At 45.4% G+C, this 25,887-nt stretch overlaps 1 protein-coding gene across 5 annotated transcripts in view; it reads right to left on the bottom strand.

Annotated features, from left to right (window-relative positions):
- Positions 1-20,778, bottom strand: part of LOC116986915 (serine/threonine-protein kinase 38) — an 80,164-nt gene extending 59,386 nt beyond the window's left edge. Inside the window, exon 1 of one of the 5 annotated variants that reach the window (XM_033042711.1) lies at positions 20,652-20,778. The gene's annotated coding sequence lies outside the window, so the exon portion shown is untranslated. Of the gene's footprint in view, positions 1-20,498; positions 20,590-20,624 lie in introns of those variants that run through there. The other 4 variants (XM_033042715.1, XM_033042714.1, XM_033042712.1 and 1 more) reach the window with 4 other exon arrangements.
- Positions 20,779-25,887: the final 5,109 nt, after the last annotated feature.

A 25,887-nucleotide genomic window follows, 5' to 3' on the forward strand; every position in this document is an offset into this window, starting at 1 on the left:
GGTTGGACAGGCTAGATGCAGGAAGATTGTTCCGGATGTTGGGGAAGACCAGAACAAGGGGTCAAAGTTTAAGGATAAGGGGGAACGCTGAATCGCCGACATCTTTTCAATTTTGGTAGAGATTTCTCTTTTCTTTCTAAGTATCCGTTCCTCATTACATTTCGACGTGTTTAAGTGTACGTTTTTAATCAAATCCTAACCCCCCCCCCCCCCCCCCCCCAATATTTCAAAACTAAACTGGCTTCACACCCACAGAACCTTCACCAGCACCAGCCCCTGCTGAACGTTCCATCGTGTGATGTCACAATGCCCAATCTTCACATATGTCCAATCGGAATGGATTCATTTACATATGCCTATGCAGGAGCCCCAGCCAATGGTGAACGTTCCATCGTGTGATGTCACAATGCCCAGTGCTCATAGACATCGTTGCCATAGTGACAGTACAGAGAGTCAGATGTGGGCCGAGGAGCCTTCAAGACAACATGAGATGTTCCCATATTGTGTGAAAATATTTACGTCATTCACCCCTGAACCTCGATAAGAACACCACCTGCACATCTTAATTAAATTAGAGAAAAACGGAAAAGAGATCGGGCATTTACACTTTTAAGGCTCTGTGTGTGTCGAAGCTTCGTGTGTGTGATGCCGCACCGCTGACCCCCCCACCACCCCCCCCACGCGTTGCCGAGACGGACCCGACTTCGACGACTTCAAGATACGATATTTTAAGACGGCAGGGACCCGACTTCGACGACCAAATCTCCCCTGGGGGCTACAGGTAGGGAACGGTCTTTATGCACTTTTCAAACTCTGTGTGTGGGGGTGGTTAGTGTGTGTGAGGCGCCCGCCCCCCCCCCCCCCCCCCCAGTGGGGGCTACGGGTAGGGAACGGCTGCGTTGGGGGATCAGACCCAACGGGTTTGCCATTGGTCGTCGTGTTTAAGTGCACGTTTTTAATCAAATCCTAACCCACCCCCCCCCCCCAATATTTCACAACTAAACTGGCTTCTCACCCATAGAAGCAGCACCAGCCCCAGCCCCTGGTGAACGTTCCATCGTGTGATGTCACAATGCCCAATGTTCAAATACATCGTTGCCATAGAGGGAGTACAGAGAAGGTTCACCAGACTGATTCCTGGGATGTCAGGACTTTCATATGACGAAAGACTGGATAGACTCGGCTTGTACATGCTAGAATTTAAAAGATTGAGGGGGTATCTTATAGAAACTTACAAAATTCTTAAGGGGTTGGACAGGCTAGATGCAGGAAGATTGTTCCAGATGTTGGGGAAGTCCAGAACAAGGGGTCACAGTTTAAGGATAAGGGGTAAATCTTTTAGGACCGAGATGAGAAAAAACATTTTTAACACAGAGAGTGGTGAATCTCTGGAATTCACTGGCACAGAAGGTAGTTGAGGCCTGTTCATTGGCTGTATTTAAGAGGGAGTTAGATGTGGTCCTTGTGGCTAAAGGGATCAGGGGGTATGGAGAGAAGGCAGGTACAGGATACTGAGTTGGATGATCAGCCACGATCATATTGAATGGTGGTGCAGGCTCGAAGGGCCGAATGGCCTACTCCTGCACTTAATTTCAATGGTTCTATGTTTCCCTCTCCGAAACCCCTCTCCCACCCATCCCTCTCTCCCCCACCCCCCCTTCCCTCTCTACGCCACCCCCTTCCTCCTACCCCTCTGTCCCTCTTCCATCACTCCCCCTACCCCTCTCCACCTCCCTCTCCACTCTTTCCCCTCTCTCCCCCACCCCTCTCCCCCTCCCTCCCTCCTTCCCTACCTCCCCATCCTCCCCCTCCACCACATCTATCTCCCCATCCCCCTCTCTCACCCCCTACCCCGCTCTCCTTTCCCTCCCAAATCTGTCCCATTTCCTCCACCTCCTCTCCCCTCCCTCCCCTCTTCACATCCCCCCTCCCTCCACCCACCTGTGTGTTTGGGGGTTGGTTAATATGAGTTTGATGCCGCAGCCCCCCCTCCCCCCCCCCCCCCCTGCAAAACGCCGTTGGGGAAACAGACCCAACGGGTCTGCACTTGGTCTAGTTAATATATAAAACTCTCGCCCAAAATTCCGAAACGGAACTCCGTCCGGCTGTCACATTTCTTCCATTGATTCCCTGCAACTCCGAAACTGGACGCAGAATCGCCGACATCTTTTCCATTTCGGTAGAGATTTCACTTTTCTTTCTAAGTATCCGCTCCTCATTACATTCTGTCGTGTTTAAGTACACGTTTTTAATCAAATCCTTCCCCCCCCCCCCCCCCCAATATTTCAAAACTAAACTGGCTTCACACCCACAGAACCTTCACCAGCACCAGCCCCTGCTGAACGTTCCATCGTGTGATGTCACAATGCCCAATCTTCACATATGTCCAATCGGAATGGATCCATTTACATATGCCTATGCAGGAGCCCCAGCCAATGGTGAACGTTCCATCGTGTGATGTCACAATGCCCAATGCTCAAAGACATCGTTGCCATAGAGAGGGAGTACAGAGAAGGTTCACCAGGCTGATTCCTGTTATGTCAGAACTTTCATATGAAGAAAGACTGGATAGACTCGCCTTGTAATCGCTAGATTTTAGAAGATTGAGGGGGTATCTTATAGAGACGTTTAAAATTCTTAAGGGGTTGGACAGGCTAGATGCAGGAAGATTGTTCCGGATGTTGGGGAAGACCAGAACAAGGGGTCAAAGTTTAAGGATAAGGGGGAACGCTGAATCGCCGACATCTTTTCCATTTTGGTAGAGATTTCTCTTTTCTTTCTAAGTATCCGTTCCTCATTACATTTCGACGTGTTTAAGTGTACGTTTTTAATCAAATCCTAACCCCCCCCCCCCCCCAATATTTCAAAACTAAACTGGCTTCACACCCACAGAACCTTCACCAGCACCAGCCCCTGCTGAACGTTCCATCGTGTGATGTCACAATGCCCAATCTTCACATATGTCCAATCGGAATGGATTCATTTACATATGCCTATGCAGGAGCCCCAGCCAATGGTGAACGTTCCATCGTGTGATGTCACAATGCCCAGTGCTCATAGACATCGTTGCCATAGTGACAGTACAGAGAGTCAGATGTGGGCCGAGGAGCCTTCAAGACAACATGAGATGTTCCCATATTGTGTGAAAATATTTACGTCATTCACCCCTGAACCTCGATAAGAACACCACCTGCACATCTTAATTAAATTAGAGAAAAACGGAAAAGAGGTCGGGCATTTACACTTTTAAGGCTCTGTGTGTGTCGAAGCTTCGTGTGTGTGATGCCGCCCCGCTAACCCCCCCACCACCCCCCCCACGCGTTGCCGAGACGGACCCGACTTCGACGACTTCAAGATACGATATTTTAAGACGGCAGGGACCCGACTTCGACGACCAAATCTCCCCTGGGGGCTACAGGTAGGGAACGGTCTTTATGCACTTTTCCAACTCTGTGTGTGGGGGTGGTTAGTGTGTGTGAGGCGCCCGCCCCCCACCCCCCCCCCCCAGTGGGGGCTACGGGTAGGGAACGGCTGCGTTGGGGGATCAGACCCAACGGGTTTGCCATTGGTCGTCGTGTTTAATTGCACGTTTTTAATCAAATCCTAACCCACCCCCCCCCCCCCAATATTTCACAACTAAACTGGCTTCTCACCCATAGAAGCAGCACCAGCCCCAGCCCCTGGTGAACGTTCCATCGTGTGATGTCACAATGCCCAATGTTCAAATACATCGTTGCCATAGAGGGAGTACAGAGAAGGTTCACCAGACTGATTCCTGGGATGTCAGGACTTTCATATGACGAAAGACTGGATAGACTCGGCTTGTACATGCTAGAATTTAAAAGATTGAGGGGGTATCTTATAGAAACTTACAAAATTCTTAAGGGGTTGGACAGGCTAGATGCAGGAAGATTGTTCCAGATGTTGGGGAAGTCCAGAACAAGGGGTCACAGTTTAAGGATAAGGGGTAAATCTTTTAGGACTGAGATGAGAAAAACATTTTTAACACAGAGAGTGGTGAATCTCTGGAATTCACTGGCACAGAAGGTAGTTGAGGCCTGTTCATTGGCTGTATTTAAGAGGGAGTTAGATGTGGTCCTTGTGGCTAAAGGGATCAGGGGGTATGGAGAGAAGGCAGGTACAGGATACTGAGTTGGATGATCAGCCACGATCATATTGAATGGTGGTGCAGGCTCGAAGGGCCGAATGGCCTACTCCTGCACTTAATTTCAATGGTTCTATGTTTCCCTCTCCGAAACCCCTCTCCCACCCATCCCTCTCTCCCCCACCCCCCTTCCCTCTCTACGCCACCCCCTTCCTCCTACCCCTCTGTCCCTCTTCCATCACTCCCCCTACCCCTCTCCACCTCCCTCTCCACTCTTTCCCCTCTCTCCCCCACCCCTCTCCCCCTCCCTCCCTCCTTCCCTACCTCCCCATCCTCCCCCTCCACCACATCTATCTCCCCATCCCCCTCTCTCACCCCCTACCCCGCTCTCCTTTCCCTCCCAAATCTGTCCCATTTCCTCCACCTCCTCTCCCCTCCCTCCCCTCTTCACATCCCCCCTCCCTCCCCCCACCTGTGTGTTTGGGGGTTGGTTAATATGAGTTTGATGCCGCAGCCCCCCCTCCCCCCCCCCCCCCCTGCAAAACGCCGTTGGGGAAACAGACCCAACGGGTCTGCACTTGGTCTAGTTAATATATAAAACTCTCGCCCAAAATTCCGAAACGGAACTCCGTCCGGCTGTCACATTTCTTCCATTGATTCCCTGCAACTCCGAAACTGGACGCAGAATCGCCGACATCTTTTCCATTTCGGTAGAGATTTCACTTTTCTTTCTAAGTATCCGCTCCTCATTACATTCCGTCGTGTTTAAGTACACATTTTTAATCAAATCCTTCCCCCCCCCCCCCCCAATATTTCAAAACTAAACTGGCTTCACACCCACAGAACCTTCACCAGCACCAGCCCCTGCTGAGCGTTCCATCGTGTGATGTCACAATGCCCAATCTTCACATATGTCCAATCGGAATGGATTCATTTACATATGCCTATGCAGGAGCCCAAGCCAATGGTGAACGTTCCATCGTGTGATGTCACAATGCCCAATGTTCAAAGACATCGTTGCCATAGAGAGGGAGTACAGAGAAGGTTCACCAGGCTGATTCCTGTTATGTCAGAACTTTCATATGAAGAAAGACTGGATAGACTCGCCTTGTAATCGCTAGATTTTAGAAGATTGAGGGGGTATCTTATAGAGACGTTTAAAATTCTTAAGGGGTTGGACAGGCTAGATGCAGGAAGATTGTTCCGGATGTTGGGGAAGACCAGAACAAGGGGTCAAAGTTTAAGGATAAGGGGGAACGCTGAATCGCCGACATCTTTTCCATTTTGGTAGAGATTTCTCTTTTCTTTCTAAGTATCCGTTCCTCATTACATTTCGACGTGTTTAAGTGTACGTTTTTAATCAAATCCTAACCCCCCCCCCCCCCCCAATATTTCAAAACTAAACTGGCTTCACACCCACAGAACCTTCACCAGCACCAGCCCCTGCTGAGCGTTCCATCGTGTGATGTCACAATGCCCAATCTTCACATATGTCCAATCGGAATGGATTCATTTACATATGCCTATGCAGGAGCCCCAGCCAATGGTGAACGTTCCATCGTGTGATGTCACAATGCCCAGTGCTCATAGACATCGTTGCCATAGTGACAGTACAGAGAGTCAGATGTGGGCCGAGGAGCCTTCAAGACAACATGAGATGTTCCCATATTGTGTGAAAATATTTACGTCATTCACCCCTGAACCTCGATAAGAACACCACCTGCACATCTTAATTAAATTAGAGAAAAACGGAAAAGAGGTCGGGCATTTACACTTTTAAGGCTCTGTGTGTGTCGAAGCTTCGTGTGTGTGATGCCGCACCGCTAACCCCCCCACCACCCCCCCCACGCGTTGCCGAGACGGACCCGACTTCGACGACTTCAAGATACGATATTTTAAGACGGCAGGGACCCGACTTCGACGACCAAATCTCCCCTGGGGGCTACAGGTAGGGAACGGTCTTTATGCACTTTTCCAACTCTGTGTGTGGGGGTGGTTAGTGTGTGTGAGGCGCCCGCCCCCCACCCCCCCCCCCCAGTGGGGGCTACGGGTAGGGAACGGCTGCATTGGGGGATCAGACCCAACGGGTTTGCCATTGGTCGTCGTGTTTAAGTGCACGTTTTTAATCAAATCCTAACCCACCCCCCCCCCCCCAATATTTCACAACTAAACTGGCTTCTAACCCATAGAAGCAGCACCAGCCCCAGCCCCTGGTGAACGTTCCATCGTGTGATGTCACAATGCCCAATGTTCAAATACATCGTTGCCATAGAGGGAGTACAGAGAAGGTTCACCAGACTGATTCCTGGGATGTCAGGACTTTCATATGACGAAAGACTGGATAGACTCGGCTTGTACATGCTAGAATTTAAAAGATTGAGGGGGTATCTTATAGAAACTTACAAAATTCTTAAGGGGTTGGACAGGCTAGATGCAGGAAGATTGTTCCAGATGTTGGGGAAGTCCAGAACAAGGGGTCACAGTTTAAGGATAAGGGGTAAATCTTTTAGGACCGAGATGAGAAAAACATTTTTAACACAGAGAGTGGTGAATCTCTGGAATTCACTGGCACAGAAGGTAGTTGAGGCCTGTTCATTGGCTGTATTTAAGAGGGAGTTAGATGTGGTCCTTGTGGCTAAAGGGATCAGGGGGTATGGAGAGAAGGCAGGTACAGGATACTGAGTTGGATGATCAGCCACGATCATATTGAATGGTGGTGCAGGCTCGAAGGGCCGAATGGCCTACTCCTGCACTTAATTTCAATGGTTCTATGTTTCCCTCTCCGAAACCCCTCTCCCACCCATCCCTCTCTCCCCCACCCCCCTTCCCTCTCTACGCCACCCCCTTCCTCCTACCCCTCTGTCCCTCTTCCATCACTCCCCCTACCCCTCTCCACCTCCCTCTCCACTCTTTCCCCTCTCTCCCCCACCCCTCTCCCCCTCCCTCCCTCCTTCCCTACCTCCCCATCCTCCCCCTCCACCACATCTATCTCCCCAACCCCCTCTCTCACCCCCTACCCCGCTCTCCTTTCCCTCCCAAATCTGTCCCATTTCCTCCACCTCCTCTCCCCTCCCTCCCCTCTTCACATCCCCCCTCCCTCCACCCACCTGTGTGTTTGGGGGTTGGTTAATATGAGTTTGATGCCGCAGCCCCCCCTCCCCCCCCCCCCCCTGCAAAACGCCGTTGGGGAAACAGACCCAACGGGTCTGCACTTGGTCTAGTGTATGAATAAAAGTCACGCATATTTCTTATTGAGCCACACGAAACAAAAGATCCTAGGTTCACACTGGCTTCTGCTGAATTAGCCCCTCTGTTTGGGGATAGGAATTTTGCTTCCAGTGTTAATCTGAAAAACTGAAATGTTAACAATTAGGTAATCTATTTTTTTAATTAATGTTAATTGAAGAGTAAGTGTTAGGTTGCACTCCGTGGCTCTTTATGGAATAATGGAATGGATTCTTTAATCTTCACCCGGGACACTGGATGTAGGCAACAAAACCGTCTCCAAACACCTTGGAGTGGTCCAAAGCACTCCGGGAGTGATGATATTAAGCCTTCCTTGGTCACTCAGTCAGGCATGGTCACTTGTAAGTAGGTCACACTACACGGAGCCAAAATGTGCCTGCACCTACATCATAAACATAATGGGGCCAAATTGTATTCCAGGTTATATGAAAAACTATGCACTGCAACAAACCACTAATCAGGTAATAAATTAACAAAACTTTCAGAAGTGAGAGTTGCCCATTCAGCTCTTCTATTCATTTTCCCCTCCTTTGACCAAAATCTTCAGTTGAACTCTAATTTGTGTTTTGGGAAAGATTATTCCACTATTCTAATAGTACCCCAAACAATCATGCTATAATCTCAAGGTGTATTCCGTTTCCTTTGGGGAAATTCCTAACAGTTTTATTTTATCTTCCCTATCAGATCCACTTATCATAAACACGTTAAATAGATCATTCACCAAATTTTTCTTCTCTACTCAAAGTAAAATCTGAAGAAGGGTCTCGGCCCGAAACGTCGCCCATTCCTTCTCTCCATAGATGCTGCCTCACCCGCTGAGTTACTCCAGCATTTTGTGTCTACCGTAAATAATCATCATTTAGTTTTAAAATGTTATTTACTCAAATTAAAAACATCAAAATGTTTGTTGTCTGTATTAGCCCTGAGGTCAATGTTTTAAAGTAATCTTACTCTAGCTTATTTGCTTAAGCAGAGTATTTTTAATACCTGCAAATAGAGAGAGAGCAGCTGTCAAAATTCTGAGCTGACATAACAGAAGATATTTGACACAGTATCACCTGTGACCATACAAAAAATCAGTCATTGGCAGATTACCAATACATGGGACATGTAATCCTCCAACATTTTCGCCACCTCCAACAGGATCCCACCATTAGTCTCATCCTCCCATCTCCACCCCTTCCTGCTTTCCGAAGAGACCAGTCCCTCTGCTACTCCCTGGTTAACTGATCCCTTTCTCTCCAAACCACCACCCCCCCCCCCCCTACCTTGGTACTTTCCCCTGCAATCGCAGGAGATGCAAACCTGTCCCTATACCTCCTCCCTCGACTCTGTCCAGGGGCCTCGACAATCTTTCAGGTGAGGCAGAGGATAACTTGCACCTCCTCCAACCTCATCTACTGTATCCGCTGTTCCAGGTGTGGACCCCTATATATCAGCGAGACCAAGCGCAGACTGGGCGATCATTTCACTGAACACTTTCGCTCAGTCCACGTTGGCCTATGCAATCTCCCAGTTGTCAAAGACTTTAACTAGTCTCCCCATACTGACCTTTCTGTCCTGGGCCTCCTTCACTGTCACAGTGAGACCAAACGCAAATTGGAGGACCAGCACCTCATATTTTGTTTGGACAGCTTACAACCCGGCGGTATGATTATTGATTTCTCTAACTTTAAGTAACCCTTGCATCCCCTCTCTCCCCGTACCTCCCCCACCCCAGTCATCATACTAGTTTCACTGTGGTCCTGCTGAGTTTTATTGTTTGTATTACTCGTTATCGTCTTCCCCACAACCAACAATGGACTATTGTAGGCTCCAACTTTCTTTTATCATCGTTGCAGGCTTTGATCTGTCTTTTTGCATATCTTTCATTAATTTGCTCTAATTTGCTTTTTCGTAACTCTCGGTTCCCTCTCCCCTGACTCTCCGTCTGTCACCTATTCCTTTCCTCCCGAAATGTCACCTATTCCTTTTCTCCAGAGACGCTGAGTTACTCCCGCTTTTCGTGTCTATCTTCAGTTTAAACCAGCATCTGCAGTTCCTTCCTATACATAAATTATATGAAAGTTTTCTTGTTCATTGCCAAGTATCTGAACAAATGGCATCCAAGTGCAGCAGCAGCACAATTACTGGAACTAATATGCCCTGGAGGGAAATTAGAACATTGCTATGAAGTTTGGCGCATCAAGTAAGAGTGAATAAATTTAATCCTGTGCACTGGGCTCAGCAAATAAAAACATATCGACAAACATGGGGAAAACATGACAGAGAGCATAAGGTTGAGACTGAGCAGCTCAAGGTCATCAGTCTAACAAGTACAGAAATGTTTACCTTAAAACAAGGTAAGTACACTTTCAATAGCTGATGCAGGTGCAGTGCATTCAAGGTCGAATTGACCTGTCCCCAGGCTGAGGAAAGCTAAATGTACCATCGGGCTATAGAAGCCCAAAGTCCTTAGAATTATCGGGTTCTTGAACCGGCATCCACAACTCTAATCCTGCCTCACCGTCGGAACAGCACAGACCAGCTCTTCCACTACCACGGACTTGGTTTCTTTCTAATTGTATATTGTAGCACTAACAGCTTGCTTTTTGTGTGTGTGTGTGCGCGTGTGCGTGTGTTTATGTGTATTGTCCAAGGCTACATGCCAGTAATGCCCCTGCAAGCAAGACTTTCATTGTACTGATACTTCACTGTACTTGTTCATATGACATTTACCTCACCTTGACTTGCTGTAGGTTTGAAGAGTAATATTTCGAAAGAGTTGAGAGGATGGAAGTTGGGGAGTCTTGACAGGAAAGCATTGAAATGGAGGCAACAAAAACACAAATGAAGGTTTCAATGGAAAATACAGCAACACATATGAAATGCCTAGGAAAGAACTGCATATGCTGGTTTAAAAATGCCAATGGATGTGTATGAGTATTTATGTGTTTCATTTCGACCCCATTACTCTCCTATTTCAAGAATATAATGAATCCCAAAACCTTTAGTTTATGTGTAGGAAGGAACTGCAGATGCGGGTTTACACCGAAGATAGACACAAAATGCTAGGGTAGCTCAGCAGAACAGGCAACATCTCTGGAGAGAAGGAATAGGTAACATTAGGGGGGCGAGCCCCTTTGTCTGAAGAAGGTAGAGTTGCTCCAGCATTTTTGTGTCTACTTTTATAGATTAGTTTTAGTTAAGAGAGACAAAGTGGAAACAGGCCCTTCAATCCACCGAGTCCCGCCGCTAACACTATCCTACACACACTAGGGGAAATTTACAATATACAATTTTTATTACACCACTATTATAGCCCTGTGTCAATCCTGGTTCTGGCTCAATTCTAAACAGCACAGCTGTGGAGACAGATTATATAGAATACACAATGTGCAACCAGGGCATTTAGCCCAATTACCCATAGTGTTTATGCTCCTATTCTTCCTGAACTAGCAATCAGCATCACACCCTCTCTCTCCCCATTCTCATGCTTATTTCACATTCTCTCTAAACACTGTTCACACAGGTAGCACCGCACACCTCCTGACGTAAATAGACTCCATTTTGCAAAAGCTAATGTACCACCGAGCAAGCACCAAGGTATCCAAAGATTCAGGGCAATATCAGAAACAGATCTCACATTTTCCGCGTTTTGGTATTTGAAAGGACTTTGTATTTTTCTTGCGCTAAATTTAGTTCCAATTCCAGCACGTAAATATTGTGTCATAAAATGATTCTTCTCTTACATTCAATTAAAATGCGTAATAATCAATTTTGACGCACCTAAATCGTGTTTGGAGTCTAATAGTAAAAAATTAAAAAGATTCATCAAAGCAAGGAGTTACTGAACTCAGTTGAGTTTGGCAGATTTCGAGGATGCACTGCTTTGCTGAGGAAAGTCAGTTTACTCACAACAGGAAATAGTGCAAAGTTATTGTTGTAACAGCAAATAAGGGATTAGGTATTTCAGTCCAACGTTTCTGATCAATGATGCAGTCATCAGTTCCAAAGAGAGAAACGTTAACAAAACAAAAATACAACATTCTAGAGTAACTCAGTAAGCCAAGCAGCATCTCTGGAGAACATGGATAGGTGACGTTTGCATCGGGGCCCTCCTTCAGACTAATTGTGTGTGTGGGGGGGGGGGGGGGTTGAAGAAAGGGGCCAGTAAGTAAGAGGAAGAAGGGTTCCGACCTGAAACGTTACTTATTCCTCTTCTCCAGAGATGCTGGACACACAGACAAATGATACATTTGAAAAGTGACTAAAAGGTTTTGTGAATGTAATATTTAAGGAGCATTTTACAGCACGAGAAAGATATAGAATAAAACTTGGTTATAATGTGTATAAATCGTTAAAAACACGAGGGCATGCTGAGAAGGTAGCGAATATAACACGTGCAATCCTAAGCTTCATATATAAAATCAGAGCACAAAAGCAGTAAGGTTTTAAAACACTGGACCGGGAGTATCACTGAGTGAATTTACCATTTAAAAACCACCTCACATTTGCCAGCATTCTACGATGAGGATCTTTGCTGTAGCCGCAAGCTGACTGGTTTTTAACATTTTTTTTAAGCAAGCTACCAGAATGCAATCCTGTAGCACAGCATGCCCTTCAGGAGAGGATCCCGACCTCAGATGCTGTCTGTGAGGAGTATGCACCCTTTCCCTAAAGCCTCATGTGTTCCCGCCAGATGCTCAGACTTCCTCCCACATGCCAAAGACATGTGGATGTGTAGGTTAAATGTCCTCTGTAAATTGCCCCTAGTGTGTAAGGAGCAGGAAGAAAGTGGGATAACCTAGAAATAGTGTAAAAGGGTGATCAATGATCAGCATGGACTTGGTGGGCTGTTTAAACTGTACCATGTAACATTTATTTATAGAATACCCAGCAAAAAATAAAGAGCAAATATAAAAGCACTATTTATAACCTCTGCAAACATCACAAGATTAATGTCAGTCAGAATGCTATGCAAGAGCATCAATAGTAATGAATATTTTTTTTCACGCTAAGTGCTAAGCACACCTGCGCACTTCAAATTCTGGAGATTTCTTTGAAATTTACATTATAACTAAAGCCCGGTTGGCAATCCTACAGTTAGACAGCATGGATGTGTCACTGTGGATCACCTAACAAGGTTCACTTTTTATTGATATGTAATTGTAGATTACTTGCAAAAATCAACTGATTTCAGTTCAGAAAAAAAAACTCTTACTTCATTTTCAACCAAAGGATGATGCAAGTAATGATGTCCAAACTATGACTTTCAAAGCTTAGACATGATTGTAAGATAGAGAACAATGCACCAGCATCCACAAATAACAATTAAATGATGACCAGATAAATTGTTCTCTTGTAATGATGGTTGACCAGGGACAAGGAACTGGGAAGAAGTCCCCAGTTCCTCTCAGGAATCCTTATCCTGAAGAGAAAAGATAATACCACAACTTTCTGAGCACTATAGAGGTGTGGCTTGGACTCAATCCTGGACATGGACTACATGTTTAGGAAGGAACTGCAGATGCTGGTTTAAACGGCAGGGCGGCAGATGGCACAATGGGCTAAGTGTTCGGCTGGCGACCGGAAGGTAGCCGGTTCGAATCCCGCTTGGAGTGCATACTGTCGTTGTGTCCTTGGGCAAGACACTCCACCACCTTTGCCTGTGTGTGAATGTGCGTGAGTGATTGGTGGTGGTCGGAGGGGCCGTAGGCGCAGAGTAGCAGCCACGCTTCCGTCAGTCTGCCCCAGGGCAGCTGTGGCTACAGAAGTAGCTCACCACCACCGAGTGTGACTGAGGAGTGAATGAATAATGCAATGTAAAGCGCCTTGAGTATCTAGAAAGGCGCTATATAAATCCCATCCATTATTATTATTATTATTATTATTAAACAAAAGATAGACACACTTCAGTCTGAAGAAGGGTCTCGGCATGAAAGGTCATCCATTTATTTTCTCCAGTGATGCTGCCTGTCCCGCTGAGTTACTCCAGTCTTTTGTATCTATCTTAAACTACATGTTTATATCATAGCAGTAAATGCAAGGCACACATGGTGGTTCTTGTTGGATAAAATAGTTGCAGTTCATTAAAGTGCATAGAAGCTATTTAATAACCTGTAGATGTGCAGGAAGGAACTGCGGATGCTCGTTTACACCGAAGATAGACACAAAATTCTGGAGTAACTCAGCAGTACAGGCAACATATCTGGAGAGAAGGAATGGGTGATGTTTTGGGTCGAGACCCTTCTTCAGACTCATGGAACCAGCACAGTAGCCAAGGTGGTTGGTGAGGGAACAACAGTTCCCAGATAAATTATTAATGGCTTAAGATGAGATCCAGTACATTGTATACCTGCTATAGCAAGCTACCCAGGAAACAGAAACTAATAGTACAGGCTTAGTGCTGTAATACAGGAAATTGAGTAATTAGTCTATTTATATATAACACATTTCACATTTAACTACCACAGTTTTTAGTAAAACTGACAAAAGTTAGACCACGAAGGAGGACATCCCCATCTCCTCCAAAATGATTCTGCAGGATTTTTTATATCCACCCAGAATTTTGGTTTAATATCTCATCTGAAAGACCATCTCCAATCTGCAGTCTACCCTCAGATATTATGCTTGTGAATTAGCCCAATATTTTTCTCGAGTAGGACTTGGACCCAGTCTTCTGATGTTTGATGTTGAAAAGGTAACTCAGCCACTTAGCACAATTTTACCCAGTAATCCTTGAAATGGTTAACACGTCTCACATGAGGGGTGCTTATTAATGCAGCTCCCTGCCAACCATGAGTGGTTGTATTCTCTTGGGATTTCCTGATGTCTCACACAGCCTCAATGTGAATGCGTGCAAGTCGGCAAGTTTTATTCATGCAGCTTGTTGTGATCAGGTTTTCCTTTCAAGCTGTTCCAACATACAAGACCATCAATCCTTTCAACTGACCCCATGGCAGATTCCAAATTTCATGAGACTTGTGGAACCAATCCCAAAAGGAGTAACTGTCAATTGATGCCTGTGCTATGGTTTGAGCAATTAGGGGATTACATTTTTCTACAGTCACTGAAATAAGCTAATTTCTGCACTTTCAAATATATTATTAAGAGCTTTTATGAATGTGGTTTCCTCTGTGACTTATTCTGGAAAGTTTCCATGGTATCAAATACATTCATTTATTATAAAACCCTGTGGGAGTCCTGTGGTTGTGAAAGCAAGTATTTTTTAAACTGTACCTTATGCCCCCCACCCTTTCACAGGACCTTGCATCAGACTCCATCCAAGGAAGAAAGACAGCCACACCACACACAACCAACAGTAGTACAGGAGAAAGCCTTAGCTAGTATCTGTTACTGCGCATATTTTTGAAGCAACTTACTGATGCTTCATATGACAAGTAATAAGTACAGTTGAGTACCAAATAAAAAACGTATTTAAGCCCGATGGAATCATTTGTTCACATCCTGAAACCAAACCTGGGATTCATATATGTCAACATAAATGATCGCAAACATAATTTTACTAATAACTGTGGTAATTATCTCAGTACTCAATATGAAAACGTGTTCTGTTTAAATTGACTGGTTACTACATTTCCAGTATTACAGCTGTAAGGCTGTACCATGAGCTTCTGTTTGCTGGATGGCTCGACAAAGCAGGTGTACAATGTACTGGACCTCATCTCAACCCTTTAATAATTTACCTGGGAACTGTTGCTCCCTTGGTTACTGTGCTAGCTCCATGGGTTATGTGTCTACACACACCAAATATAAACTATGTTGTAATCTCAGGATTGCCACCTGTGCCATGTGCTAGTTAGACAAGAAATGGAAAGATACTGTAGTTCAATATGTGGCTTAGGAGTTGGTGAAGGAGAGAGGGCTTTAGCTATATGGATTATTGGGCTTCCTTCCAGGACAGGAGGGACCTGTACTAAAGGAATGGATTGCACCCAAACTTGAAGGAAAACCAATATCCTCTCAAAGAGGTTTGCTCGTGCCACTCGGGGGGTTCAAACTAGAGTGGCAGGGGATGGAAACCAGAGAAGGTGGACAGCAGGTGGAGGAATCAATGGGGAAGGCAGAGGTAATGGCAAATAAATCTGAAAGGAAGGATATAGCAGGGAAATGTTCATGAACATGGCGAGACTGTTGCCGGGGCCTCAACAAAGGGATTTGTATAGTCTTTACCCACAGGCGAGGTCCCATAGGACAGAAGAGTAGCCAATGTTGTTCCTTTGTTAAAGAAGGGAAATATGGATAATCCAGAAAATAATAGTCCAGTGAGCCTTATACCTGTAGTTGGGAAGTTATTGGAGAAAATATTTAGGGTAGGGTTTACTCACATTTAGAAGTGAACAGGCAAATTAGCATCAGCATGGCTTTGTGCACAGCGGGTGATTTCTCTTAAAATTGAGTGAGTTTTTTTTGAAGAGATAGTGCAGGTGACTGATGAGGGCAGGGCAGTGGCTGCTGTCAGCATGGACTTTAGTAAGGCATTTGGCAAGATCCTTCAACGTAGGTTAATCCAGAAGATTAAGCTGCATGGTATCCAAGTGACTTGGTAGCCTAAATTCAGAACTGGTTTGCGCATAGAAGACAGAAGGGTGGTGGTGGAAGGGTGTAAATCTGGCTGGAGGTCTGTTACCAGTAGTGTTCCACCATATAGATGATTTGGTTAGCACGTTTGCAGGCAATTAGTGAAAGGATCCTTAATAACATTGTTGTACAGAGATCTTGAGGTTCAAATCCATAGCTCCCTGAAAGTAGCAACACAAGCAGATAGAGTGGTAAAGAAGGTGTATGGTACGCTTGCCTTCATCAGTTAGGGCACTGACTATAAGAAAGATGGACAGAAAATGCTGGAGTAACTCAGTGAGCCCAGTGAGCTCGGTGACGTTTCAGGTCAGGACCCTTCGTCAGACTGAAGCAGTCTCCTGGCCCAAAATGTCACCTATCCATTTTCTCCAGCGGTGCTGTCAGACCCGCTGAGTAACTCCAGCATTTTGTGTCTATCTCTAGTGTAATCCTGCATTTCCTTTTTATTACATTGAGTGTAAAAGTTAGGAAGTCATTTTGTAGCTTTATAAGCTTTGGCTAGCTGCCTTTGCAGTACTGTGTGCAGTTCTGGTCACCCCATTACAGAAAGGATGTGGAGACTTTGGAGAGGGTGCAGAATAGATTTACCAGGATGCTGCCTGGATTAGAGGGCCTTTGCTCTAAAGGGAGGTTGGACATACTTGTATTGCTTTCTCTGGAGTGTCTGAGATTGAGGGGAAACATTGATAGAAGTATATACAATTATGAGAAGCCTTAATAGGGTATAGTCCTAAGGACACAGATAGATAGTCTGAACCTTTTTCCCCTAGAGTGGAAATATCAAATACTAGAGGGCTGGGCTTTAAGGTGAGAAGGGGTCATTTAAAGGAGATGTTTGTTATTTAGGCGTTTAGATGAGCACATGGATATGCAGGGAATGGAGGGATTTGGATCATGAGCAGGCAGAGAGGTTAGTTTAATTTGGCATCATGTTCAGGACAGTGTTGGACGAAGGACCTGTATCTGTGCTATACGGTTCTACGTTATCTCATGCATTTTGTATAATATGTGCATATAAGATAAAGTTAATACAGGTACCTTTCATACTGACTTGGAGAATGTTTGCTTGCACATTAGGTGCCTTACAAGCCAACATACTATGTAACTAAAAGCACTGCATACAATAGACAATGTTTTGCTGGTATTTAATGTGTCCTCAGGAGTACAGTATGTGCAGGAATAAATTGCGACATTAAGGTATAACTTCTCTTGACATATATTGCTACTACAAGGTATACAATATATTGTTGCATGCAATCAAAGGGGTGCTACATAATGCAAATAAAGAGATACCATGTACAGTGCCTATTGTATAGTTAGTGTGTAAGATCCTTTAGTCCATTTTATAAAAGTCGCAAAATCAGAATTGCCTTATGCAATCTTCCTGCTCTGCTGAGGAAATTCACAGTCTCTCTGAGGATCCTTCAGTGCTTCTACTCAGGGGCTGCAGAAAGCATCTTGTACGGAAACATCACAATCTGGTTTGGGAACTGCTCTGCCCAGGACAAGGCGGCTCTGCAGAGAGTAGAGCGTTCGGCCGAACGCATTATAAGAACTACACACGCCCCCCTGCAGGAACTATACATCAGAAGGTGCAGATTCAGAGCCAGCAACATTATGGGGGACCTCTACCACCCCAGCAACGGACTGTTTCAGCTGCTACAGTCAGGTAAACGCCTCCGCTGTTATGCTGTGAAAACAGAGAGGATGAGACAGAGTTTCTTCCCACAGGCCATTAGGACTGTAAACTCTTATCTCACCAGGGACTAATTTACTGTACCAATTTACTGTTGTATTGTGTCTTTTTTAAATTGCTGGGTTTTTTCTAATATGTAAATACTAATTCTGTTCTATTCTGGTCTGTAGTTTTTTGCACAATCCGCAGGCATTGCCACTTTCATTTCACTGCACATCTTGTATGTTTATGTGAGAAATAAACTTGACTTGACTACAGGGGTTTGGCTAGGAACACACCCACATAAAGAACAACCGTCCCAGAGCAGTGCACGAATATAGTGCTCTGAGCTGGCAACAACTCAAGGCTCAGCTGTGGCCTCAGGCAAGACACCTGGATTTGCACCAGGATACAAGCACCTGGTAAGTTTTTGTTTCATCTCTGGCAGCACTAATACTCCAACAGACACCAGAAAGATCATACATGCATATGTGTAACATAAGTCACTTTCCCTCCGGTTTCTCCCTCCTCCATTAAACTCTATATAGTGCTTCCTTCTTTCACAGGATCAGATAGAATTCTGGTACATTCAAAGACCACCAATAACTACAATATTGCCAGGAACTGTCATGCCTCACTCTCTTTGGCAACTTTCACCTTGCATTTGTTACTTGTCATTATTAGAATTAATAATGCAAAATGGGGGAAATCTCAAGTTCAATCTCAATACTCCCTAGCATGAGATAGCACCTGTCAAACATTACAGGTGGGGGGTGGGGAATAAACAAAACAAGAGAACAGGCAATGGCATGATTTGGTGATATTTTACAGGGACAGCCACAATTGTGTATATAAAAAATTATAGCAGCCTGACTCCACAAGACCGTCCAGAGTGACGTTCAATCGAGCTTATCCACTGCATCGAAGTGCACGCATGATATATTTGGGAAAACATAGAACATAAAAAGGTACAGCACAGGTACGGGTCCTTCACACATAGGGTGGTGGGTAAAGAAGCTGCCAAAGAAGATAGTTGAGGCAGGTACTATAACAATATTTAAAAGACATTTGGACAGGTACATGGATAAGAAAGGTATAGAGGGATATAAACCAAACTTGGGCAGATGGAACCAGTGTAGATGGGACATCTTGGTCGGCATGGACAAGTTGGGCCAAAGGGTCAGTTTCCTTGCTATGTGACGGACTCTATTGAGCTTACAATGATTGCCAGACATGATGCCAAGATAAACTAATCTTCTCTGTCTTCTCTTAAACGCCACTATCAATAGCATGTCCTGGCAGCGTGTTCCAGGCACCCACCACCTTCTGTGTAAAAAATGAACCCTGCACATCTCCTTTAAACTTTGCCTTTCTTATCTTAAAGTCATGCCCTGTAGTCTTCCCACTGCCATTCATGGGCAACCAGAGGTGAGCAATAAATCCCGAACACACCAACAACTACACCATCCTCCCCCAAACAGTTTCAATTTCTCAAAAAAAAAAGGAAATTGCAGATTGTGGTAATCTGAAATAAACCAAAATACCAGAGGCACTCAGCAGATCCAGCATCTGTGGAATTGACGTATCAGGCTGAGAATCCTTCACAAAAGCACTGAATGTTTCTCTTTTCACATCTGGTGCCGGACCTGATGGGTTCAATGTTCTTCTCTACCCAAGCTTGGAAAGGAACACTCCAATACATTGGATATCACAATTCATTATATTCCTCTCCACATTTTATAATGGGTTAATTGCCACTAATTAATGCAGCCTAGTATCAACTCATCCATCATTTCTTCCTTTGAAAACCTGGTGAACAAATCTAAGTAGACAATTCAACAAACAATCTGCTGGGCAAAGGGTCAAAACCTGCATATGGACTGAAAGTGGAGAGGGATATAGCTCGTATAAAGAAGAGGGGGGAACTCTCCCTCTTCACTCTCAGTCGTTATGTAGGGGTTTGGCTTGAAATGTCAACCATTCCTTTACACCCGCAGAGGCCATTTGACCACTGAGTTCCTCCAACAAATTATTTGTTGCTCCCGATTCCAGTATCAGAGATCTCTTGAATTCAACTTTAAGGGCAGTATAGCCAAGTAAGATTATGTGCAGGAAAGAATGCAGATGCTAGTTTAAATCGAAGGTAGACACAAAATGCTGGAGTAACTCAGCGGGACAGGCAGCATCTCTGGAAAGAAGGAATGGGTGACGTTTCAGGTCGAGACCCTTCTTCAGACTGATGTCAGGCGAGTGGGCAGGACAGAGATAGAATGTAGACAGAGACAGTAAGACTGTGAGGAGAACGGGGAGGGGATGGAGACAGAGGGAAAGCAGGGTTATAGAGGCAGATGAACCACAAAGAGATGGTCAGCGCTCTCGGGCAACAATTGCGATCAATACTTCTGTTAATTATCTTCCTATGAGTGGAGTGAGCGCCTGGGATGTACGCAAGATGTTGGATGTCTTGAGCCAACCTCACACCCTCCACCATCCACAGATATACCCCCCGCCCCAGCCACGAACAACTGACCTCAGGACGTGGCCTTCATAACAACTGGACGTGGCCTTAAAGGGCCAGGCCCTGGCAGGAACGGCCATCGCCAGTCCCCTGGTTTAGCACACTTGAGTCCTCTGTAATCAGCGGCCGGCACTGGCTCACTGCCCGACCTCGGTGCAGCGAGGCCTTGGGTCCGCCACTCACAGACCCCCCCCCCCTCCTCCCCTCCTCCATAGCTATCCGGCAACGAACCTCTTCCCGGGCCCTCACTCCCTCCGCCGAACCACAATCTCTCCCGGACCCTCACTCCCTCCCGGACCCGCATCCCGTCCACCGGCCTCTCCCGGCCTCGGACCCGCACCCCTGGACCGGGCCTCTCCTCCTCTCCCTACCCCGCTGGCTCAGGTGCGGCCCTCGGCTCCTGCTCGCCGCCGGCCTGCCGCGCCGAGTGGCTGCGAGCCGCTTCCACCCCACGGCCTCTCCGCACGTCGCCGCTTTCAGGCGAGCCCGGGACTAACCGTGTGCGGCCGCTGTCATTGCCTCACCTGGCAGCGCTGAGGCGAGGCGTCCGCTCTGCTCTGCTCGGCTCGGCTCTCTCCTCCCCGGACGCGCGCTCTTCCCCCGGGCTCCACGCCGCTTCCGCCAGCGCGCCCTCGCGCGACCAGACCCCAGCAGGGCACCCCCGCGCGGCCAAGGCTCCAGCGCGCCCCCGCGCGGCCAGACCGAGCACGGCAACTAGGGAGTCCATGGCAACCACCTCGCCCACCGCAACCACCCGTCCCAAGGCAAGACACAAGGTGCTGGAGTAACTCAGCGGGTCAAGCAGCATCTCTGGAGAACATGGATAGGTTCAAGTTCAAGTTTATTGTCATGTGTCCCTGATAGGACAATGAAATTCTTGCTTTGCTTCAGCACACAGAACATAATGGGCATTGACTACAAAACACATGAATGAATAAACTGATAAAGTGCAAATAACAAATAATGGGTTATTAATGTTCAGAGTTTTGTCCGAGCCAGGTTTAATAGCCTGATGGCTGTGGGGAAGTAGCTATTCCTGAACCTGGTCGTTGCAGTCTTCAGGCTCCTGTACCTTCTACCTGAAGGTAGCAGGGAGATGAGTGTGTGGTCAGGATTGTGTGTGTCTTTGATGATACTGCCAGCCTTTTTGAGGCAGCGACTTCGATAAAGGTGATATTTTGGGTTGGGATCTTTCTTCACCCGATCTATAATAATGGGAACCCTTTATCTCAGCTTCTCCTGAGGCAGTCCTTCAAAGCGTCTCTGGAAGATATGTATATCCATGTTCTGGTGAGATGCTGACTGATCCTCTGAGTTACTCCAGCCTGATCCACTGAGTTACTCCAGCTCTTTGTGTCTTTTTTTTTTTGTAAACCAGCATCTGCAGTTCCTTGTGTCTACATGCAACTGTGGAGACCTTTGTGGTCTTTCAGGCCCTGGGAGTCTTGCAAGACAGAGATATCTTGATGGACAAGATAAGGATCTCTGAGGGTGGTAGCACAGGTAGATAAAGACAGTGCAGAAAGCATTGGGGATACATGCCTTCAATAGTGTGAGCGTATAATGTAAGATTATTCCTATAATACGCTCTGGAAATGTTGCACGACAATGCTGAGAACTATATTCTGCCCTCCATCTTTCTGTTCGCTCTACCTATTGAATTGCGTTTGGCCTGATTGTAATTATTTTTATCATCTAATTAGGGTGAATAGCATGCAAAACAGGGCTTTTCACTACATCCAGTACACATGACAATAATAAGCCTAAACAATTATATTTCGTAAATTTATCAAGTATAACTTTAATTAAGTTGTGGATGGAGCCCCTAACCATGTTTCCTCTGTTTCCTGCAGTTCTGCTCTTGCTTCCACATCCTCTCCCCAGAGAGAACAGGGAGAGAATACCTGAGCCTCACCTTTAACTCCACCAACCTACATGTCCAAAACATAATTTTTTTGACATTTCTGGCACCTTAGCTGTGATCCACCACCATTCACATCTTCCCAATCCCACCCTTTTCTGCAGAGACCTTTCTCCTTGGTTTGCTTGTCTTTCTCCACCTAACCATTCCTCTCCCCAACCACAGGGGATGCAACGCCTATACCTCCTCTCACATCCATTCGGGGACTCCAACAACCCTTCCAGGTGACACAGAAGTTTACTTGCACTTCTTCCAACTTTGTCCATTGCTTTCTGTGCTCTCGATGTGGTCTCCACTGCATCGGCTAGACCAAATGTAGACTTGGTCACTGTTTTACCAAACACTTAAGCTCTGTCCGCCAGGGTCTGCTGGAACTCACGGTTGGTAGTCATTTTAATTCCCCTTCTCATTCCCATAACCTCGTATAACATATTATACGTCTTCTTTATCACTCTTGTGCTGCCTCTTTCAGGGAGCTATAGACCTGGACACAAGATCCTTCTGCACATCAATCCTGTTAAGAGTCTTGCCAGCAGATGTTGGATTAAACTACATCTGCCATTTCTCTGCTCTACCTATTTCTGTAGTTGATACACTGTATACTTTGACAATCTTCCTCACTGTCCATAATTCCAGCAAACTAATTAACCCATCTATTTTACATGCAAGTCATTTATATACATCACAAACAACAGAGGCTCCAAGCACAGATCCCTGTGCAACTCCAATGGTCATAGACCTCCAGCAAGAATAATGCTCTTCCATCACAACCCTGTCTTCTATGAGTAGGCCAGTTCTGAATCCATATGACCAAATCACCATGAATCCCGTGCATCTTAATCTTCTGGATCAGCCTCCCATGGATGACTTTATCAAATGCCTTACTAAAATCCACGTAGGCCACGTCCACTGACCTACCTCTCATCAATCACCTTCGTCGCCTCCTCAAAAAACTTGATCAAGTTAGTAAGACATCTATATAACTAAAAGTCTCATCTTGACCACTTCCTGTCTGTGCTGTATATTGATTTTAGAAATAATGCTACCATATATCACTATGATTTTTGGCCATCTTACTCAGTCCTTCTCCGCTGAGGCAGCCCTGAGGATTTTTCCAATCGATGAAAAATAAAAAAAGTTATGAGTGTTTAAAAAATCTTGAGATCAGCTGATTGGTCCTCTCGCCTGTCAATCACAACGACGAAGGTAATGCCCCTTCCGGGGGGGGGGGGGGGGGGGGGGGGGGGGGGGCAGGACTATAAAACCCCAGATGCCTGGACGTGAGTCTGTCACTCTGGAAGATCGCGAGGGAGAGTCCACAACTGTGATTGTAAGCTGTGAATCAACTAAACTGTGAGTCTGCAATGCACTTGCAATAAATGATTTGTTAGCCCTTAATGACAATGCAATTAGTTGTTTGGCAATTTTGTGGCCTGCACTCTGCTTGAAATGCTATGAATTTGAATTTGGTGGCCTGCACTCTGCTTGAAATGCTATGAAATTGAATTTGGTGGCATTAATTCTGCTTGAAATGCTATGAAATTGAATGGTAGGCTGGCAGCTCAGTCACTCAGTAAGAAAACTAAACCAATGTAAGACATTCGAAACCCAGGCAGAAATCTCACTCTTCTATTAATGAAGAATAACAGCAGTGTCTGCCATTTTGGTCTTTTTATTGGTAAGGTGTTAAGGCAGTTGGTAGTATTCTAGGGGTGAGAAATAAGAAGAAACATTCAACCAATTTATGTGCTCAACATAATTAGCAGGTACAAATAAATAAGGAGCTTTTGATGTAATATGTTGATAAATGTATATGTTCAAAGGGAATCATACATTTTCATGTAGATCTGATATAGATTTAGATGATGTTATAACTTTTATACAGAGAATGAATATAATCAGTTACCGGTTATCGTATGGAAATAGATATGCAACCAGGAGTTACAAATCATTGTTTAGATATCAATTAGCTACGCAATCACTTCCATGGAGACTACGCCTATTAAAACTAGATTAGAAGTCCCAAGGGTGGCATAGTGGCCTCACAGTTGTGCAGCTATCTCACAGCTCTAGTGACCCTGGTTCAATCCTGATCTCTGGTGCTGTCCCTATGGAACTTACATATTCTCCCTGTATTCATGTAGATTTCCCTACAATGCTCTGCTTTCTTACCATATCCTGATGACGGGCTGGCTGGTAGGTTAACTGTTCCTCATATAGGTGGCAAATGGAACAAATGTGTGAGAGAATAACTTACAAGAGGATCAATAGAATGATGGGATTTCTCTGGGAGCTGGCATAGACTTGTCTATTTTGGTTTGTTCTTTTAATTTCTTTTTACTGTGTATTGCTTAAGCCACGCTCTGACAGGATGTGAGGTCAAGACAGGACTCAGAATACACAGAGCGAGTTAAATAATCGCTCCTGCTTGACTCCTGTTCACCTACATTTCCAACTATTCGTAAATGGGACATAACATATTTGTTGATAGATACATTACGTGGGCTTTACGTGTCTTCCTGTGTATAATAAATATAGTTAGTTGAAATAGTTGCCTCCATCTTATGATTTTGAAAGCAGAAGTTACAACAGAAAATTAGAAATTCTAAAGCAACATTTTGATTGGTTGTAAAGTATTATAATGCAATGCATCATTATAACTTTAACATGGAGTTAATGTCAGTGGAATATGACAGTGCGCTGTGAAATTTTCTCAGACGCCACCCCACCAGGTTTAATTTTAGGTTGTCTCAGTGGATCATGCTGCTCATGTATTGGAACAGCTGTTTCAAAGTGAAACTAAATCTGGTACAAATGTTCCCTGCCCTGTATTTAGGTTAATTCTCAATGGGTCTTATGTTACATTGGAAAAGTACACAGGAATGACTGCATTGAGGTCATCATTAAAGGAATGGAAATGGTGGAGAAGGATAGGGTGGTTATGTGGCACATACAGTCTTAGAAAGTATTTGTTATGGTAAACCCAGATTGTATAATAAACCCATGGAAACCTGAAATTCAAACTTGAACTTAAAAGTCAGTCATGGATACGAAACTGGCTAAAGGACAGGATGTTGAAAACAACGATGAATGTCTCATTCTGAAATAAGACTTACAATGCCACCCCCAGAGGTTAGCCTTAGGCCAATAGCTCTTAACATTTACTAATTACCTCAGTTTGGTTCTGGGATAGAATTTCAAAGTTTGCAGATAGAACTAAATTAAGACATTGGAAACAAAAAATAAACTGCCAGAGGAACTCAATGTGTTGAGGGAAAGGGGTGGTGGACGATTTGGGTCGAGGCCCTCAATCAGGACTGAGTGTAGAGGGAAGGTAGACAGTATATAGAAGTCAGTGGGAAAGGTGAGATGGGAGCTGGTTGGTAAAAGATGGAATCAGGTGTGATGGGGGAGATGGGCAGATGGCACTAGATTGGGAAGGAGGGATAAGTTTGGAAATTAAGGTTTCTGGGTGATACGTAGAAATGCAAAGAAATAAAATAGGCTTATGGATCCAGGGGGTGAGGGTGAGGGCAATGGGATGGAAGGAAGAGAGAAGCTGGTCCTGTCTCAAATGTCCTTCCTCCCCCAACCTCCACTTGTCTCCATCTGCCCATCATCCCCCATTCGTCTGGTCCCACCTATTACTACCAGTTCTCATCTCACCTTCCTTCAGATTTTTTAACCAGCCACCTTCCTTCTGCACTCTGTCCAGATCCAACCATGCATTTGCCTCCAGAGATCTGGGGGATGGATCCTGTGGGACAAGTATTACCCTGTACAGACATAGCTCCTCACACCAAGGCTCTCTCCAACCCCAGGAGCTGCGCGGCACAAAG

The sequence above is a fragment of the Amblyraja radiata genome, chromosome 24, assembly GCF_010909765.2.
Source record: "Amblyraja radiata isolate CabotCenter1 chromosome 24, sAmbRad1.1.pri, whole genome shotgun sequence".
In the NCBI taxonomy this organism is placed as follows: Eukaryota; Metazoa; Chordata; class Chondrichthyes; order Rajiformes; family Rajidae; genus Amblyraja; species Amblyraja radiata.